Raw genomic sequence first — 17,890 nt, forward strand, 5'->3', positions numbered from 1 at the left:
CTGTGTGTGACCTTCAGCTGTGGGTTTCTTTGTTCCAGATTATCTCCAGACATGCAAGGAGTGTTCAGATACTCAGTATTTATAACAACCGAGCTCCCCGGACTCGCCCCCGCTGTCCGAAGCCTGCACCAGCCGACCTGTAGCAGCAGCAGAACCTCCAGGCTGTGGGCCAGGGCCTCAGCACCACGCTGCAGCCTGCTGTCGTCGGTAAGGAGGTCTTCGGAGGTGTTAAGATGGGTGAAAGCTGCTAAAAGCTTTCCTAAATATTCTAATAACAAAGTAAAAGAGGTTTCTTATAAAACTTCTAATTTATCAAATAAATATTGGAAAGATTCCAGTAAAACATGATGAAACGTGTCTTCTGCTGATCAAACTCATTTTTTGACAGTTTTTCATTTGTTCTTTGTTTTCACACAAACTAAACTGGTAAACTCTAGAAGGTCTGGTGTTAAAACCCAGCCTGATTAGTGTGATCAGTTACATCTTGTGAGGAACAGAAGGTCTGCTCACCATTACTGTTCAGCTGGATAAACTATGTTCACTAATGTAAGTGCACTGGCTCTGAGCCATGCTTCTGAGCTTCTACTATTGAGCTAAACTGTAGCTGTGTTAGTAAAACTACAAACCACTAAAGCTCAAGAACTACAAACATGGTGGAACATCTTTGGTATGTTCTTGCTGCGTTGATTTTCTAACTACATTGTTGGTTCTTATTTAAAACACAGAAAAACTTGCAGCTGCGAACGAAACTGTCAGCAGCAAGGTAAAAATAAACCTTTTCTGTGTTTTAAATAAGAACCAACAATGCATGATAGAACATCAGCACAAGTTATGGTTGTAATCAAATGGAAATGAGCACGCTCACCCTGCCAGTCCTGTTCCAGCAGCCCTTGATGCTCAGTCTTATATTTTCATGTTCATTTAAAAGTAATACTGATCCTCTCCCCACTGAACAACGAAGCACTTCCTCCTGTTACAGCACATGCATTTGTTTCATTTACTATTTTCTGTGCTGTTCTAAATAGGATGCTCCTGGAAGTCCCTAAAACCAGACATAAGCTCAGAGGTGACGGGGCTTTCTCTGTAGCAGCCTCTAGGCTCTGGGATGTGCTGCCTTTGAGCGTTCGGTCAACCTGTTCACCGTCTGGTTTTAAATCTCTTTTGAAAACCTGTTTTATGATGTGGCTTTTAACTCAGCATGAGAGTCTTTTAATGTTTGTTCTTAAGCTTTCGCCTTTATGCATATTTATGCTGAGTATTGTTTTTAATGTTTTCATTGTCTGTGAAGCACTTTGGTCGGTTTTATACCATTGTAAGATGCTATAAAAATAAAGTTGCCGTGCCTAAATTTTAGGGGTGTGCTGGTACGCCTGACATCCCGGTTCGGTACATACCTTGGCTTAATATTACGGTTCGGTAAGTTTTCGGTACAGTAAAAAATAGATAAAGCATTTTTTTGACGAATACGAGCATGATACGAGTAAAACTCATAAATATCTGTAATCGTGCTGAAGGAAAATCCTCATTGGGTAACTGACTTTCTTCACGCTCTGTGATTGGCCAGTCACATAGAGCGCCCGCCCCTCCCTACACACAAAACTGCAGCCGGCCGGGAGCGCAGTCCGTCCGGCCCATCCACGCACACACACAGACAGTAACGGATCTCGCTGTGATTGCTTCACTGTTGCTCACGTTTCTTCAGTAGTCCCTAGGTTTTCTTCAGCTCTCCTCTTTTTCGGTTGAATATTTAAAGTTACTTCTTTCGTAACGTACGTGGTGCATTTGACAAGACAGAGCTGACGTGCTGTGTCAGTCACTACCTCCGCTCCGGTCGGGTTTTTTATTTTTTTTAACTCCCTCTCTCTCCCTCTCTACCTCTCTCCCTCTCTATCACACACACACACACACACACACACACACACACACACACACACACACACACACACACACACACACACACACACCTTAATCAACATTGTTTTGTTTAACTTTGTGTGGGAAAAGGCCAAGAACTGATTTTTTTATCAGTTTAATCAAAAAATTAAAATAAAAAAAATATATATATAAAGTTGTGTCTGGTTCTAGTATTTCATATTTCCTAGTTCCTACTGCATGAGTTCAGATGTATTAATCCATGCACTTAAATATTAATGTTCTGATTTTATTGAAAAACTTGTTCTGTAATAGTTTATTTACTATTGTGATCAAAAATATTTAATCTCAATTCTGAGGCTGCTCTGTAAATAGTTTTCAAATAAACAACACACATAGCAACTTCTGATCAATCCATATCAATTTCAGACTTAAAATAATACATTGATGTAAACCACACTCACTTCCGGTTAAACAACGCCCACTTCCGTTTTATGCCACGCCCATTCTGAGTACGGATACAGATAATTTAGTTGGTTGAACAGATACAGATAGCGGTGTACTCGCTCATCCCTAGTAAAAAATAAAAAAATAAAAACGATTTTCTTTTGTGTAAACAGTAAATTCTTTATTTACATTTAAGTTGAACATTTACTTGCATTACATTCTGCAAGATATTCCCAGTAAATGAAAATTAACATATATAATGTTTAACATAAAAATGTATACTGGTTTCAATATTTTATTATTGGAAAAATGCAGCATCAACATTTGACTTGCTCTTTACAAATAAACAAAGTGCAACTAAAAGTGGCTTAACTACTGAAATAAAGAATTATTTTGTGCAGACAAGCAAAACTTTAAGAATTTAGAAAGTGCAACTATCCTTATAATCTCTTGTAAACTCTTTAACATTTAGTCTGAGAAAAAAAAAGATAAAAAAATAAATATATGCAAGTTTAAATATTTATTTAGGAATCTGCAAGATGATTATTGTGCTGGTTTTTTTGAAGAACTTAAAGTGTAAATGAAGGAACAAATGGAATTATTCAGATTGAAATAGGTTAACAAAAACATTCTGCAACATTAGGAGTTCCAGCTTGTTGCCTTTTTAGGTTCACTCAACCTTCATGTTTTTTGCCAGAAATTAGTCCACATTGTCTGCAGAAAGGGCAGATCTGTTGACTGTTACGATAACTCCAGCAGTAGAAAAAACCCTCTCGCTGGGGACAGAGGACGCTGGTATGGCAAGGTAACATTTTGCTAGCTTGGCAATGTGGGGATGCATGTGTTCATTGCTACATATCTCACCGGAAAGCTGTAGTGTTCCCAAACAGGAGACTTTAATGACAACGGTGGATATTGGAGCTCTTCCTCTCCCAAGTTTGCTATAACTTCTGTGGCGCTCCACTATGTGTTTAGTTAGCATGCTGTAGGTTAATGTGCAATGCAATTAGAGTAGAAACTCGGTACGAAAGTGCGTACCGGACCGACAGGGGCGTACCGACACATTCGAATACACAGGGGCGTACCAGCCCACCTCTACTAAATGTAGTTACCAATTTCCCATTTCTTCTTCCTTCTGTGTAGGGAGAAGGAAGAAGAAGACCCGCCAGGAGGACCAACACATCCTCCTCCTTTTATGTTTAATCAGAGCAGGCGAGGGGTCATGAAGCAGCCCAGAGATGGAGCAGGACGCTGCTTGCAGTTGGTCCTCGGCTGCTCTGCTGGTAGATTTAGTGCATGTATTTATTTTCATCAGTGAACAAAAACCAAATCAAAGTATTTGATGTGACAACCCTCTGCCTCCTAAACAGCATCAACTCTTCTAGGTGCACCGTTGTTGAGGAAAACACCTCCATGATGTTGAGATCAGGGCTCTGTGGAGACCAGACCATCACTTCTGGTTCTTCTTTACAATGAAGATGGTTCTAATGATTTGGCTGGATGTTTAAAGTCATTTTGGGAATTAATGAAAATAAACAATAAGTTTAATTTCTGAAAACATTCTTTAACAGCATTTTTTTCACAACTGCCTAAAAAGTTTGTGTTTACTTACACACACACACACACACACACACACACACACACACACACACACACACACACACACACACACACACACACACACACACACACACACACACACACACACACACACACACACAGCAGCATGGCTGTATGTTGATTTATCATGTCTAATGACCATACCGCATAAAGTGGTTCGTAGATTTATTTTGACAGGAAATATCAAAACAGGAGCCATAAACCCCCCATCATTTATTTATTTGTAGAGCACCATTTTACCACCAGTCAAAGTAAACACTCAAACCAAAAGGATAAAAACATAATAAAACAGGTTAAAATAAATAAATCCATGAGATCAAGATAAAATAACATAAAAGAAAAAGACAACGTGTTAAAAAGTTGTCCGATTAAAAAAAATTGGAGTCAAACATAAAAGCAACGGCCTGAGTTAACCTGGTGACAGCTCGGAAACGCAGAACCGACTTGGATTTAAATGTCTAACGCCTGATGTCAGGTGGACATTGGTTTCAGAGTTTAGGTCCAATCACAGAAAATTCCTGGTCCCCGTGGGATTTCTTTCTCGTTCTTCGCACAACCAAAAGTTCGTGTGAAGGCAGGGTTCTGGCTGGAGTGTGTAGAAACCAGGTGCTGTGCCTGACAGAGACTTAAAGACAAGGAGCAGTAGTTCTATGTAGATCCTGTTCCGGACAGGAAGCCATCTCAGTGACGCCAACACCGGGGTTATCTGATCCCATTTTTTGATGCCATCAGCTTACCATCATCCTGTCTCTCCAGTGGTTGTCTTTCTGCCTGCAGCCTTTGCCTAGCTTGTTCTCTTCACAGGCTCTTTGCACCTGAGTGACCAGAAAGTTTCACTTTGCTCCTGGAGGAGTCATGGTGTCCACCTTTGTTATTGTTTACATGTCTGAGTCGCCTACAGAACAGGGGTCTCATTTATCAAACATTGCGTAGAATCCTTACTAAAACCGTACTTAAGCTCAGCAACAAAATGTACTTATGCCAGGTAGGTTTCTGATCTATCAAACATGGAGTACACACAGCTGCACGCAATCTCCGCTTCATGAATCAGAAACTATCTAGAAAGGTTCTCAGCTGCTTTTTAGTCCCATCCCGCCCTCACCACGCCCACTTACTGCCATAAATAGTCAATGCAAAGTGCTTTGTGGATCTCATGCATATACATATGCCGGCTGTTGCAGCACTCCGCCAATGACATGGCGACCGTAGATAAAGGCAGATCAAGGAATCACTATTTCACAAGCAGAAGTTGAGGTACTTGTGGGTGAGGCGGAGAAATGAAAGGAAGTGCTTTTGCAAAACAAATAAGAGAAAATCCACGGAGTGGCACAGCGTTGCTGAAGCCGTCAATGTTGTGAATTCTTCAGAGAGATCTGTGGTGGATATAAAAAATGGTCCAATCGGGATTCAATCCCCAGACTCCCGGGTGAAAGTCATGCGCCCTAACCAGTCACCCAAATGGAGATCTCCCTTGTCCAAGTAGCCAGGGTGCATCGTCAATTGGGTCACAGTGACAGGACGCTCACACTGTCACACACACATGACATCCTTTCTCAACCTGTCCCCCTGCTGATATTCTGCATTCTGTATTCTGAGCTTCAGGCTGTGTATGTGTGTGTGTGTGTGTGTGTGTGTGTGTGGTGGGGGGTGGGTACAAGTGAAAATGCTGCAGGATTTCATAACTGTATCTTCTCAGCAGCAGCACTGCAGGTGCTCTCCATGTCCAGCATGTGCGTAAGCCAGGTCCTTAAGTTTGGTTTATGCTTGACGCATTCACTTTCTGAGCGGTGATGCGGCTCGCGGCTGGAACGCGCTTCACAACTCGCAGTGTTTATGGTTTGTGCGGCTCGTCTCTGCGGTGAGCCAATATTCTCCCAAACTGAACGGGGCAGCATGGAGCTCTACGTCAAGCATCCAACACTACACCATAGTAGAAGTAGAAATTACTGTTTACAACATGACATTTCAGCATTTTTAACAGCGTTCTCGTCTTTTCCGACAGTGCGAGCTATTTCTCTCCAAGAATTATTTACAACATGTTGATCACGGTGATCTTTGAGAGCTGAATCATACAAATGTCTGTATTTACGAACCTCTGCCGTGCCGGTCCGCCATGTTTTTCCGCGTCCGACCGTCCGCGTGGTTAGAAATTTTCCGAGGTGCGCATTGCGGAAATTCTGGGCCGTGCGGAGACGCGGTGGAGGGGCGTGGTTGTTAAAATGACGCAAAACGACGCAACTTTTCCGCGCGGAGCCGTGCGGACCTCGCGGACGCGTCAAGCATAAACCAACCTTAAGTCAACTTAAAGTTGCGCACATTTTTCCGCAAAGTTTTCTTTCATAAATCCCAAAGTTTGCGTGGAAAGTTGCTTACACAGTTTTCCGACCCCGTTTTGTGCGTAAGCAAGCTTGATAAATGAGGCCCCAGCTGCGTAACACAAGGACAACCTCGTTATAAATAACTCCACCCAGAAGCATCTTTTCTACATGGCAATGGAAGCACAGCCTCACACGTAGTGTAGTCTACTGTTTACTGATGACCTCGTACTATTTTGTCATGAGTAAAAATCCCCCCCAACCCATGAGGGGCGGACCCACTTTCTGTCATGGGAACAAAACAACACACAGATGGGCTGATTCAAACCTCACTGTACAGAGCCGCTTTAGTGCTCCTGGAAAACTAGCTTTAGCTCGGCTGGATCCAGAACCAGCAATGGCGGTTCACTTCATGGATCTGGATCCTTATCCGACTGGAGGATGACATTTCCTCCCACATAGTGCGTTCCACAGGGCACAACGTCCCCAGGACACTGCAGAAGGGTTTACAAATAATTAATTAGCTCCATAAAATGATTAACTGGGATTAGCTGCCAGACTAGCTGGCTAATTATGGGCCTGTATTCGAAAACAAAGAAAATCATTGGATCAATTTGAAAAGCTTGCTGTTTCTTAAAAGTGTTGCAGATTCCTTGAATTACAAGATTCAAGGTTCTCGCAGCAGGCAAAAAAACCTAAATGGAGTGTTGATGAGAGTGTGTACACCTCAGATCGGATCTGACCCAGACCACCATGCAGACGTAGTGATTTCTACATTTGCTCCTGTTATGAAACACTCACGTGGGTCACCTCAGGTCTACAGACTCGTCACACTGGAGTCTGACGGAGGTTGCTCTTCAACTATCAGTGAGGCCTGCAGCTTTTGTGATTCCAAACGTTTGTGTGGCTGCTTAAACAGGGTTCATCAGGGTGTGTGTGTGTGTGTGTGTGTGTGTGTGTCACGCTTGCATGTTAAGTCAAGGAGAGCCAAAAAACTGAGACAGGAGTTTAAAACCCCTTAGAACAGGGGTCTCTGGTCCTGGAGCATGTTTTAGTTGTTTCCCTGCTCCATTACACCTCAACCGAGTCACCTGTCTGGCTGGTCAATCACCCGCTGATTAAATCAGGTGTGAAACAACTAAACATGCTGGACTGAGGACTGGAGTTCGAGACTTCTGCCTTAGGACAACATTTATACATTTGAATTTTGCTCCACAATCAACAGGTTATTTGTGGACCAAATAACAAACAGTTTCAGATGACCTGGTCAGATTCAGATTCAAATCAGATCCAATCTTGTGTGAGTCTCATGTGTCTTAGTGGGTGTCGGCTCTGGAGTCTGACAGGAGAACCAAAATGAGTAGGAAAGCAGATGTATCCTGTAAAGCTGTCTTCCGTGTGAAGAGACGCCGCACCGCTGCTTAGTCCTCATATACAAGGCCGGATTAACCATATGGGAAACTGGGCAATTGCCCAGGGCCCACGAACTCTAAGGGGCCCAGGGCAGCAAGGGCACGAGCAAAGTACTGTATCTGTAATCTCCCGCATTATATTAAACTAGGGTGACCGTATGTCCGGTTTTCCCCGGACATGTCCATTTTTCACTCTCTGTCCGGGGGGTTCTTGGGGTCACGGTCCATTCTCAAAGTGGCGCAACCAAAAAACTATAATTAGCATACGATTGTTCATGTCCGCACATGTTCTCTATTTTCTGTCTTATTTGTGCCTGAAGCGCTCTGCTACTGCGGAGCTCATCACCTGTGCTGCGGTGATTTCACCTCACTGACGCAGCAACGAAAGGCGCACTCCGCTTTGCGGTCAGGAGATCACTTTGATCTGCTCAGAAGTAACTGATGAGGTGAAAAAGTAAGAATCCAGGCAACAGTTTTTCTGGAGAGTTTAGAGGAGATGTGTCATGATGTGGTCGAGTCTTTTGACCCACGACATGCAGAATCACGAAAGAGACAAGGTGAATAAAAATAATATACAATTTATTGAGTTTGATGAGGCTGGGGAGACGTAGGAGGGGGACGGTTCTGGCAGCGTTCTGAGACAGAGAACGAGAATGAGAAATGTAATGCAAACGGGGAAGGTGTGATCGAATAGAGGCTTACGAATTCCAGTAAGGTAGCGGACAGGAGGGCGTGTCAGGTCTGAGTGGTAGCTGGTGGAGGAGGCTGGGAGCTGAGCACCGGTTCCAAGAGCGGGCAGGTGAGCGCAGGAGAGCAGGCGGCCAAGAGAAGCGGTGTGGCTGGTGGACAGGAGATCCAGAGGCTCCTTGTAGTAACAGTGAGAGTGCAGGTTGACGAGCTGGTAACAGGCAGATGATGAGAGTACCTGGGCGGGAGAATGGAGGAACGGGACAGATGATGACGAGGCTTAAAACAGGCAGAACAGGATGCAGAACAATCTGAAACAGGTCTAGAGCTGTAGTAAACTACCCAATGTGAGCAATCATCCAGCACTGGTGAATTGTCACACCGCTCCTTAAATCCCCTGCGAGCTAATGAGGGAATTTGCAGCAGCTGCTCTCCGGGCGCGCCCACCTGCAAACAGGAAAACTCAGAGCGGTTAGCTACACCCATTGTGACAGTACCCCCCCCCCCCCCCCCCCTCAAAGGCCGCCACCCGGCAGCCAGGCAGAGGAGAAGGAGGAGGAGGAGGAGGAGGAGGAGGAGGACCGTGCTGCATCAAAGTCCCGGATGAGGGACGGGTCGTCGATCCAAGATGCTGGAATCCATTGCCGATGTTCCGGACCGTAGCCCACCCAATCGACCAAGAACTGGCGGCCCCGACCGCGGGGTCTGGCCTCAAGGAGGCGCTGGACATGATAACCGAGATCGTCGTTAGACAGACGAACAGGAGGAGGAGCAGGGGCTGGGGAAGGACACAATGGACTCGATGAGACGGGCTTAAGGAGGGAGACGTGAAAAACAGGGTGGACCTTCAGGGAGGAGGGCAGCGAGAGACGAACCGACCAAGGGTTGATGACTTTGCTGATGGAGTAGGGACCAATAAACCGGGGAGAGAGCTTCTTGCTTGTGTCCTTCAATGTAATGTCTCTGGTTGACAGCCAGACCTGTTGCCCAACAGTGTAAGGAGGAGCGGGACGACGGTGGCGGTCTGCCCACCGTCGGTTGCGATCAGCAGTTCGCTGGAGGGTCGCACGGGTCTGGGTCCACGTCCTATTTGTTCTGCGAATGAACTGGGGTACTGTGATATTGGGGGGAAGATCTGAAGGGAAAAGTGGGGGTTGGTAGCCCAGAGATGATTCAAAAGGTGACTGACCTGTAGCTGAGGAAATGTGTGGGTGTTGTGAGCATACTCAATCCAGGGCAGTTGGGTACTCCAGCTGGAAGGGCTGGCGGAGCACACACAACGGAGCATGGCTTCAAGCTCCTGGTTGAGCCGCTCACACTGGCCGTTAGTTTGGGGGTGGTAACCGGAGCTCAGAGAAACCGTGGCTCCCAGGGAGGCAGCAAACTCCTTCCAGACTCTCGAGAGGAACTGGGGGCCACGGTCGGACAAGATCTTGTCCGGGATGCCGTGAAGTCGGAAGACGTGCTTGACCATAAGTTCAGCGGTTACTGAGGAGGAAGGCAGAGATTTTAGTGGGACGAAATGACAAGCCTTAGAGAATCTGTCAATGATGGTAAGTATGACTGAGAATCCCTTTGACCGGTGACAAAATCGAGGGCAATGTGAGACCAGGGACGAGAGGGAATGGAAAGGGGACGGAGTAGTCTGGCGGGAGGCTGGTTCTCTGATTTATTGCGGGCACAGACCTGACAAGCCTTGACGTACTCCTTGATGTCCTGGAACATGGATGGCCACCAGAAGGACCGGCGGATCAGAGCGAGGGTGCGGGCCACTCCCGGGTGGACAGAGAATCTAGCTGTGTGGGCCCAGTGCATTACAGCACTTCGGACCTGCTGGGGCACGCATAGCTTGTGGGGCGGTCCTTTACCTGGGCCGGGGTCCGTTCCTTGGGCATCCAGGACCTTCTGTGTGATCTCCCAGGTGATTGCCCCGAGCACACAGGATGAAGGAAGGATGGTTGCAGGTTCTTGATCCTTGTTGGATGCATATTGTCGGGACAGGGCGTCGGGTTTGACGTTCTTTGTGCCTGGACGAAAGGAGATGACAAAATTGAACCGGGTGAAGAACAGCGAGATTGCCTGGAATTTAGTCTTTTAGCCTCCTTGAGATAGGCAAGGTTCTTATGGTCAGTCCAGTTCACTATGGGGTGCTCAGCTCCCTCCAGCCAATGGCGCCACTCCTCAAGGGCCAACTTCACCGCTAGCAGTTCCCGGTCCCCCACATCATAGTTTTTCTCCGCCGGGGTCAGTTTTCTAGAAAAAAAGGCACAGGGATGGAGTTGGTTATCAGAGGGGGAGATTTGAGAGAGAACGGCACCTACACCCGAATCGGAAGCGTCCACTTCAAGGGTAAACTGGCGAGCAGGGTCGGGGCGAGAGAGGACGGGGGCTTGAGTGAAACGGTCCTTCAACTCAAGAAAGGCGTTGTTTGCGGCCTCGGACCAGACAAAAGGGTGTTTAGTGGAGGTCAACTGGGTGAGTGGTGAGGCCACTTGACTGTAGCCACGAATAAAACGTCGGTAGAAATTGGCGAAGCCGAGGAAACGCTGCAATTGCTTGCGGGTGGTAGGGGTCGGCCATTCTCGGACTGCTTCCACCTTCTCGGGATCTGTCCGTAAGCGCCCACTCTCCAGAATGAAACCCAGGAACTTGACTGAAGGGGCATGGAACACACATTTCTCCGCTTTAACAAAAAGGCGTTTTTCAAGGAGGCGTTGCAGGACTGCTCGGACATGTTGGTAGTGCTCAGATGGGGTGTTGGAGAAGATCAATATGTCATTCAGGTATACGGTAACAAATTTATTTATGTAGTCACTTAAAACGGAGTTTACCAGGGATTGAAAGACGGCGGGTGCGTTGGTAAGGCCGAAGGGCATGACGAGATACTCGAAATGACCCAGGGGAGACTTGAAGGCCGTCTTCCACTCGTCTCCCTCCCGGATCCTGACGAGGTGGTAGGCATTTCGTAGGTCCAGTTTAGTGAAAATGGTTGCATTCTGGACTGGGTCAAATGTTGAAGACAGCAGGGGTAATGGATATTTGTTTTTTACCGTGATTTGTTTGAGCCCTCTGTAATCAATGCAGGGGCGTAGGGATCCATCCTTCTTAGTCACAAAGAAGAAGCCGGCTCCAAGTGGAGAAGTGGATGGGCGAATGATGCCTGCAGCCAAGGACTCAGAGATATAGGTGGCCATACACTCTCGTTCAGGCTTGGACAGGTTGTACAGTCTGCTGGAAGGCAGAGTGGCTCCTTGGAGGAGATCGATGCAGCAGTCGTACGGTCGATGAGGAGGTAGTGAGGCTGCTCGGTCCTTAACAGAAAAATGCTTGCAGGTCGTGGTATTCAGGGGGTATTAGAGACAGGTCAGGAGGAGTGGGGGGTACGGGTGCCGGAGCCTGGGAGGACAGATTAGCAGATAAGAGACAGTGAGAGAGACAAAACGGACTCCAAGAAAGTATCTGGCTGGTCCTCCAATCAATGTGAGGGTTGTGTGTAGTGAGCCAGTCATGTCCCAGGACAATAGGTGACTGGGGTGAGGGAAAAACAAAAAATGACAATGTTTCATGGTGGTTACCCGAAATCTGCAGCTTGATGGGTACTGTTTGGTGAGTAATAGTGGTTAGGGAGCTGCCCTCCAGTGATGAGACTCTGATGGGGTTGGACAGGGGCGTCGTGGGTATTTTAAGTTGATCCACGATGTTCAGGTCAAGCAGGTTCCTCTCGCACCCGGAGTCCACTAGGGCTTTAGCGGGAATACTCTGCTGGTTAAAAAGGATGGAACAGGTTAACAGGCACCGAGATATCTTAGAATAAAGATTTCCACCCACCAATACGCTCGGTCCTACTGGTGGGCTCTCCCTTTTGGACGAACGGGGCAGTTGATCAGGAAATGCCCGGACAGCCCACAATAAAGACACAGCCGAGAGGTGATCCGACGCTGCTTCTCCTCCGTAGTCAGACCGGACGGCCTATCTGCATGGGCTCCCCCCGGTTGGTTGGGGCCGAGGCTGGGCTGACCGGTGGCGATGACTTGATCGGCCGGTTGGGATGAAGTGGCTGGAAACACTGCTCGGAACGTGGTTGATGAGTCTTAAGCCTCTTCTCTATCCGTACCGCAAGACTGATTAGGTCCTCCAGGTTCTCTGGTTCGGGACAGTAGGCGAGCTGATCCTGAATTCTCTCACTGAGAGCCTGGGTGAATGCTCTCTTCAATGAGTCGGCATCCATACTGGAAGTAGTGGCCAGCGTCCTGAAACTTATGGCAAAATCCTGAACTGTTTGTTTACCTTGTTTAAGGTTCCAGATGGTCCTCGATATTTCTGCTGGGGTTTCTGTGTGGTCAAAAGTTAGTTTAAATTCTGACAGGAATTCGCGCAGTGTACCTTTAATGAATGACGGGTCTCTACCTCTAGCCTCCGCCCATTGTAATGCACGGCCCCGAAGCAGACCAATTATGTGGGAAATTTTTATTTGATCAGTGCAAAACACTTCAGGGTAGGTTTCAAAATGTAACGTGCACTGAAACAGAAAACCCCGTACCTGCTCAGGCTCACCGCTGTAGGTGACAGATGGGGAGGATTCTGGGACCCGGAAGTGTAGACGAGACGTTGGAAGCGTTTGAACGGGGGTTTCTTGGGCAGCCGATGAAGGCGCAGGAGGAGAGATCTTTTCGTGGAGTTGCCGGATAAGGCTCTCCAGTTGGAACAAATGCTGATTGGTGTTAGCTTGCTGATCATGGAAGGACCGAATAGAGCTCTCGTGTTGGGACAGAGTTGTGGCGAGATCAGGCGGATGTGATTCAGCGAGTGGGTCTGAGTTTTGGCTGGATGATTCTGTCATGATGTGGTCGAGTCTTTTGACCCACGACATGCAGAATCACGAAAGAGACAAGGTGAGTAAAAATAATATATAATTTATTGAGTTTGATGAGGCTGGGGAGACGTCGGAGGGGGACGGTTCTGGCAGCGTTCTGAGATAGAGAACGAGAATGACAAATGTAATGCAAACGGGGAAGGTGTGATCGAATAGAGGCTTACGGATTCCAGTAAGGTAGTGGAGCGCGGAGAGGAGGGCGTGTCAGGTCTGAGTGGTAGCTGGTGAAGGAGGCTGGGAGCTGAGCACCGGTTCCAAGAGCGGGCAGGTGAGCGCAGGAGAGCAGGCGGCCAGGGGAGAAGCGGTGTGTCTGGTGGACAGGAGATCCAGAGGCTCCTTGTAGTAACAGGTGAGAGTGCAGGTTGACAAGCTGGTAACAGGCAGATGATGAGAGTACCTGGGCGGGAGAATGGAGGAACGGGACAGATGATGACAAGGCTTAAAACAGGCAGAACAGGATGCAGAACAATCTGAAACAGGTCTAGAGCTGTAGTAAACTACCCAATGTGAGTAATCATCCAGCACTGGTGAATTGTCACACCGCTCCTTAAATCCCCTGCGAGCTGATGAGGGAATTCGCAGCAGCTGCTCTCCGGGCGCGCCCACCGGCAAACAGGAAAACTCAGAGCAGTTAGCTACACCCATTGTGACAAGATGCAGGAAGATGATAGACAGACAGGGCAGGAAATAGTTCAATAAAAACAAGAAAACTAAACAAAGTTAGTCCTGGATGATTGTTTGAATTTATAATTATAGAAATTAAAGATTCTTAAACGATCCCAACTCTTTCTTTTCTTGTCTCTAAGTCAATACAAAGTGTTTAAATAAAACTCCCTGAAGGTAAAAACAACCTCTTCTGATTATAATATCTGGACCTAATAGTGTAAGAATATACAGCTATATTCCACTACACTGACATGTTCTAATATTATCAGATGAAAAACTAAATTATCAGACATGCTGTCTCATCTGCTTCTTTTCTAAACTTGCAAAAAGTAACAAAATAATTTGAAAGCCACTATTTGTGGATTCTCTGAAAATTTCCATCATGGAGTGTGTGACAACTTATTTTTTCATTGATCCTATCGTCTAATCTCACAGCTGAAACAAGCATCCTTAATAATCTGTGCACAGGAAGTGTACCAATGCTGTAGTAAAACAAAAGGTATAATAATTTTTTATTAATAAAACCTTGTTGCAGCACTCAAGCAGAAAAATGAGATTTTGCAATACATATGCTAAATTTTTACATGTGAATTGTTTTAGAGCCCTTTTATTGGCAGAATCTGATATTAATTTAGTTCTTACAAAAAAATGGGTCCCAATGTGGTTTGTGTGGCGTTGCCATAGTGTGACATCATAGGCACAGATCCCCTGTCCTCTTTTTTGGAAATTGAAATATGGTCACCCTATATTAAACAAACTGTCCACCCGGGCTTTTGCGCTGCACAGAGACGCTTCGCTGCCTATGACTTTGACCGTCAGTTGAGAGTCAGTCTCATGCAGACTGACCAATGAAGAGAGGACCTCAAGTTAAGACCCTCTCCTCATTGGTCAGTCCACACGAGGTGGGTCAAAGGCTACTCTGGGCGGGTTACGTGATGTCAGGCATTCAAGTATTGAGTATATTTACTGCATATTACAGTAAAATATTCTATATGTGACCATATTATGGTGATCCTTGGGTCATGATGATGGGGCCCTTGAATATAGTTGCCCAGGGTACAACAAAGTGTTAATCTGGCCCTGCTCATATGACCTGTAATCAAAGACTCTGCTGAGGTCATATGTTATCAAGGAGGTCATAATAACGACTTAATGGAAGGTTTTGTATGCATCTGACAAAAGAGCCAAAATTCATCTATGGACAGTGACATTTGGGATCAATTAATAATAATAAAATTAATGATAATAGTAACAATAATAATTGTATTATTATTATCATAATTAATAATGTTAATACTAGTAATAAAATAATAATAATAATATAGTATTAATAATAATAAAATGATTATTATAATATTGTTGAGGGTCTGACCTCATGAGGAAATTACTATGCAGTGATTTTCTCCAAAATGACTGTGCTTAAATTGCTCTGAAAAGCAAATAATCACATCAGCGCCAAGAAACTTCATTTCCCATGATGCTTTGCACACGGAAGCATTGTGATGACGTCACCGCCTAATACCAGAAACACGATCCGCGGGAGGCGGGAGCTTGGACAGCTTTCCCGCGACTTCAAAGACTATAAATCATGAATGAGACAAAGAAACCTCGTTCTTTTGCCCAGGATACCTGGCGGTAAGGACACGCTTGTCGAACGCTCCGACAACTTGAGCACGCGGAAGCTCTAAGTGCCCAAGTTGAGCCACACAACCGCTGGAAACCACTCCAACTCCATCAGGACCTGACTGGGAACGAGCGGAGCTCCATCCAGCTCTCAGAGACGCTGTAAGTTGTCAAACTCAGCCCAAAAGAAACTTCGTTCTCTTTGTGTCCAGCCCGTGGAGAAACACTCGTGGAGGTAAACAACGGAGAAAGCATCAAACCGACGGATGACGCTGAAAACTGCGGAGAAACACGGAGAACCGTCAAATCAAAACAGTGAGGGACGCCTCGCTCTTCTGGTGATCAGAAAACTCATTTTTCTCTCTCCTTTTCTCCTCCCGTTTCCTCTATAGTCCAGAATAAGCAATAAAACCGCGCTATTGCTTAAAAAGTAGCTTCGTGTCTTCCTCTTTCACTCCCAAAACACGTCCGCCGGGTCATTTTGAATAAATAAACTGCTTATTGATCATTGTTTGGTATCTTTAAATGTTTTCGGCCATGGCCAGGCTGATAAACTAAAACTTGTGATTAATCTTTTGTGTTGTTTCATGATCCTTTGAAATGTTTTGAGTGATTTAAGGTTAAGTTACTTCTGATTCTAAGTGCTTTGGAAGTTAAAGTGCAAGTTGCCACCCACACTTTAGCCAGACAAAGGGGTCAGCCATCTTGCATACAGACTCCATTTTAGAAACACACACACATACATACACACAAAACACCTTGAACATTATTTTGAATATACATCCTTTTATTATATCACATGGTTATTATTCATCTATGCCACTGTTTATTCATTTGACAAATTGTTAATTAAACGTTATAAAATTCAGATTTTCGTCTCCAGTAGCTTTGTTGTGTCGAAGAGAAGTCTCTGCTCCGAGGATTCTACGAACTTCAAGAAAGACTGATAAGAGTTTTGGATTCAATTTTTCCCCGGTTAAAGGGGAATGGTGCCCCGTATATCTAAGAATATCTTAATTAATTAATAAATCAGTAAATATTCCCATATTTACAGAATTTATTGAAGAATCCAAAAGTAAGTTGAAGCTTACTAATTGTTCGCTCCTAATAACCCCAACATTAATTGGTGCAGCCCGTGTGAGGCTTGGATACACAGAGATTTCTATCCGGCACAAACAAACAAATAAATCCAAAGAGCTTGAATTAAAAATAATCAGTTGTTCAGCCTTGAACCAGCAACAGAGTGGTGCTGATTTCGCTGAGCAGGAAGCTGCATCGAACTCTCACCAGTAACTCAGTGCTTCTTTAAAGGTGCAACGTGTAAATTAATTCTGGCTAACCTTTTAGGTTAAAATTCAGTTTTTACTTAAAGGTGCAAGGTGTAATTAATTCTGGCTAACCTTTTAGGTTAAAATTCAGTTCCTCATTAAAGGTGCAGTATGTAAGTGATTCTGACTAACCCTTTTAGGCTAAAATTAACTGCTAATTTAGCGACTTTAACTCACAGTGGCTATTGTAACTAACTGAAACCTTCACTCAAAGACTGATAACACCCTGTTTGCTAATATTCTGAAGGAATAACTAGCATATTTAACACCACAAGTGTTGTAAGACGTTGCTACGGCAATGCACCAGCTTTTGCTAAAATACTGAAAGGAAGAGTATTTTAAGCGTCAGTCACGGCATTCCGTGCAATCTTAAAACGCTAAAACCTGTGCGCACAAAGGTTAATTTAGTGTTTTTCTGCTACAAAGCTAGCAGTTGCTGCCCAAAAGGTGCAGCTTGAGCTATCTGCAGAAGCTCTACTAGGCTATTTTGGTTCGGTTGTTAAAATGGAGGGACAGAGTAGTGAACTGACCAACTCCCAGCAACCAGGTGGCGCTGCGGCCCACAAATGTGAACCTGGCCTACTTTCTGGACAAATATTGTCCAAACTGGTCGCGGTTGCTCGAGAACCCGACTACCCTTCTAGGGATTTCACTGAAGAACAGCGTAGCGACGAGCTAGAAGCTGTAATTGATCAAATAGAAAACCTGGATGGTACAAAACCAATCCAGGTTCACTTAGCTAAGTTAGCCCTGATCCTCTATCAGAGAGGACTCCAACGTGGTCAGAAGATCATGAACCTCCAGAGTATGCTAGCTGAAAAACAGCGAAATGGAAGGCTGATCGAGGAAGACAACACCAGCACCGATTCTGGGGAAGGTGGGGAGAAGACCCCGCCCCCTTCTGCTGATGACAACAGACAGTGGGAAGGGGGGAAACACCGGGACTCTCTGGACGGACGCACGCCGTAGGGGAGAGATGAAGCTTATCTGTCCCAACCTTCGGCCCCGTTCCCTAAACACACTATAGGGCATTCAGGACCACCTAGG

The 17,890-nt window shown here is 45.6% G+C and overlaps 1 protein-coding gene across 9 annotated transcripts in view; it reads left to right on the forward strand.

The window, feature by feature from the left end:
- Window positions 1–17,890, forward strand: part of LOC107374282 (gamma-aminobutyric acid receptor subunit pi) — a 183,019-nt gene that overhangs the window by 26,885 nt on the left and 138,244 nt on the right. For 2 of the 9 annotated variants that reach the window (XM_070542263.1, XM_070542261.1), the window contains one exon: window positions 39–207. The exons of 4 other annotated variants lie outside the window; for them this stretch is intronic. The gene's annotated coding sequence lies outside the window, so the exon portion shown is untranslated. Of the gene's footprint in view, window positions 1–38; window positions 208–3,462; window positions 8,863–17,890 lie in introns of those variants that run through there. 3 more of the 9 variants (XR_011515649.1, XR_011515650.1, XR_011515648.1) reach the window with 3 other exon arrangements.

This window comes from Nothobranchius furzeri, chromosome 12, assembly GCF_043380555.1.
Source record: "Nothobranchius furzeri strain GRZ-AD chromosome 12, NfurGRZ-RIMD1, whole genome shotgun sequence".
NCBI lineage: Eukaryota > Metazoa > Chordata > Actinopteri > Cyprinodontiformes > Nothobranchiidae > Nothobranchius > Nothobranchius furzeri.